This window comes from Cherax quadricarinatus, chromosome 11 (genome assembly GCF_038502225.1).
Source record: "Cherax quadricarinatus isolate ZL_2023a chromosome 11, ASM3850222v1, whole genome shotgun sequence".
NCBI lineage: Eukaryota > Metazoa > Arthropoda > Malacostraca > Decapoda > Parastacidae > Cherax > Cherax quadricarinatus.
In genome coordinates, this window is record NC_091302.1 from 53,647,958 (window position 1) to 53,650,911 (window position 2,954).

Sequence of the window (2,954 nt, forward strand, 5' to 3'; positions counted from 1 at the left end):
AAATAAATAAATATATATATATCAAGATATATTTATAAAAGTGGCTGAATAAATAAATTAATATATATAAATAAATAAATAAATATATATATATATATATATATATATATATATATATATATATATATATATATATATATATATATATATATACACAATTGGTGAAAACACAGGGAGAAGACATGGGACTCATCCTCAATCCCTCCAAGTGTGAAATCATCACAGCGAACCAGGAAATAATCAATGCTGTGCGAAGAATCCTCCCAGAAGTCTCAGGTACAACTCCGTCCAACAGTATCCTCTAGGGGGCACCGCTGGGTCACCAGGCCATCGATACTGTCCTCAGGGACAAACTGAATGGCCTGATGAGAATGAAGGAGAGAATAAGCAATCTTGATGCCCATGATGCTCTGTATCTCCTCACAAGGTGTCTTACTATGCCAAGACTCACTTACTTCTTGAGGTGTGCACCCTCTTTTGACAACCCAACACTCGATGAATATGACGCACACCTGAGATCAACTTTTAAGAAGGCACTGAACCTGTCACTAGAGGATGAGCAATGGGATCAGGCAACCCTCCCAGTGCGACTGGGAGGTATAGGGGTGCGTAAAGCAACGCATGTTGCTTTACCTGCTTTTCTGTCTACGTGTTTGGCTTCCAGTGCATTAGTCAAGAAGATAGTGCCCGAACGCTTGAAAGACTTGGTAGGAGCTCAAGACCCCAGGTTTACTGAAGCAGCGATTCGGTGGGACACCCTTACAGACTCCTCCAGTAGACCAGCTCCTCCCAAACAGCACAAACAGTCCCACTGGGACAAACCGATCATGGAAAAAATCGCCAACACAATGCTCTCCAATGCTTCAGGAAAGAACAAAGCTCGTCTCCTGGCAATGAAGGCACCACACTCAGGAGATTTCCTGTTAACTGTTCGAATTCCTCCCTGGGCACCCTTCTCGACCCACAGGCCATTCGGATTGGTGTTGCTCTTCGCCTAGCCGCCCCCATCCTCACCGAACATAGGTGTATTTGCGGCAGGGCGACACCTGATCAATTCGGTCTTCATGGTCTCGTGTGCCACACAGCAGAAGGGAAGTATGCCAGACATGAGGAGATCAATGACATAATAAAGAGAAGCCTCGCCACAGCCCGTTGCCCAGCTCAACGGGAACCCCAAGTACAGAGGTCTGACGGAAGTCAAAAGCATCCTGATGGAGCCACTATGCTACCCTGCAAGGATGGAAAGCAGATTGCCTGGGACTACACCTGTGCTGCCACATTGGCAGACACCTACTTGCCATACTCTTGCTATAACTTCATTCCAATAGGGTCGGAGACCCTTGGAGCATGGGGCAAGTGTGCTCTAAAGTTCCTCAAAGAGCTGGGTGAAAAGCTCATCATAGAAACCAAGGACCACAGGGCGACCAGCTTCCTCTTTCAGAGACTCAGTGTTGCGATCCAGAGAGGAAATGCCTGCAGCATTCTGGGCACGCGGCCCACCGCAGGGAAGCTGGACGAAGTATTCGAGATGTAGCTCTGAGTTACCTATGTTGTTTTACTTTCTGTTGTATTTTTGTGAATGTTTGGCCAATGTATTTTGTCTTTAAATAAACATACTTGAAATATAGGGGGTGGTAGGAGAAAATTCTCAAACAGCTTCAGGGAAAACCTTGAGTTTTCCCTGAAGCAAATTTATTCTTTTCTCTGAGGATGAGGGTCCCCATGACAGTTCAAGAGGTGGTACCTCCCTATATTTATATACATATGTATATATATATATATATATATATATATATATATATATATATATATATATATATATATATATATATATATATATATATATATATATATATATATATATATATATATATATATATATATATATATTTATTTATTTATTTATTTATATTTATTTATTATCACACTGGCTGATTCCCACCAAGGCAGGGTGGCCCGAAAAAGAAAAACTTTCACCATCATTCACTCCATCACTGTCTTGCCAGAAGGGTGCTTTACACTACAGTTTTTAAACTGCAACATTAACACCCCTCCTTCAGAGTGCAGGCACTGTACTTCCCATCTCCAGGACTCAAGTCCGGCCTGCTGGTTTCCCTGAACCCCTTCATAAATGTTACTTTGCTCACACTCCAACAGCACGTCAAGTATTAAAAACCATTTGTCTCCATTCACTCCTATCAAACACGCTCACGCATGCCTGCTGGAAGTCCAAGCCCCTCGCACACAAAACCTCCTTTACCCCCTCCCTCCAACCTTTCCTAGGCCGACCCCTACCCCGCCTTCCTTCCACTACAGACTGATACACTCTTGAAGTCATTCTGTTTTGCTCCATTCTCTCTACATGTCCGAACCACCTCAACAACCCTTCCTCAGCCCTCTGGACAACAGTTTTGGTAATCCCGCACCTCCTCCTAACTTCCAAACTACGAATTCACTGCATTATATTCACACCACACATTGCCCTCAGACATGACATCTCTACTGCCTCCAGCCTTCTCCTCGCTGCAACATTCATCACCCATGCTTCACACCCATATAAGAGCATTGGTAAAACTATACTCTCATACATTCCCCTCTTTGCCTCCAAGGACAAAGTTCTTTGTCTCCACAGACTCCTAAGTGCACCACTCACCCTTTTCCCCTCATCAATTCTATGATTCACCTCATCTTTCATAGACCCATCCACTGACACGTCCACTCCCAAATATCTGAATACATTCACCTCCTCCATACTCTCTCCCTCCAATCTGATATCCAATCTTTCATCACCTAATCTTTTTGTTATCCTCATAACCTTACTCTTTCCTGTATTCACCTTTAATTTTCTTCTTTTGCACACCCTACCAAATTCATCCACCAATTTCTGCAACTTCTCTTCAGAATCTCCCAAGAGCACAGTGTCATCAGCAAAGAGCAGCTGTGACTACCACTTT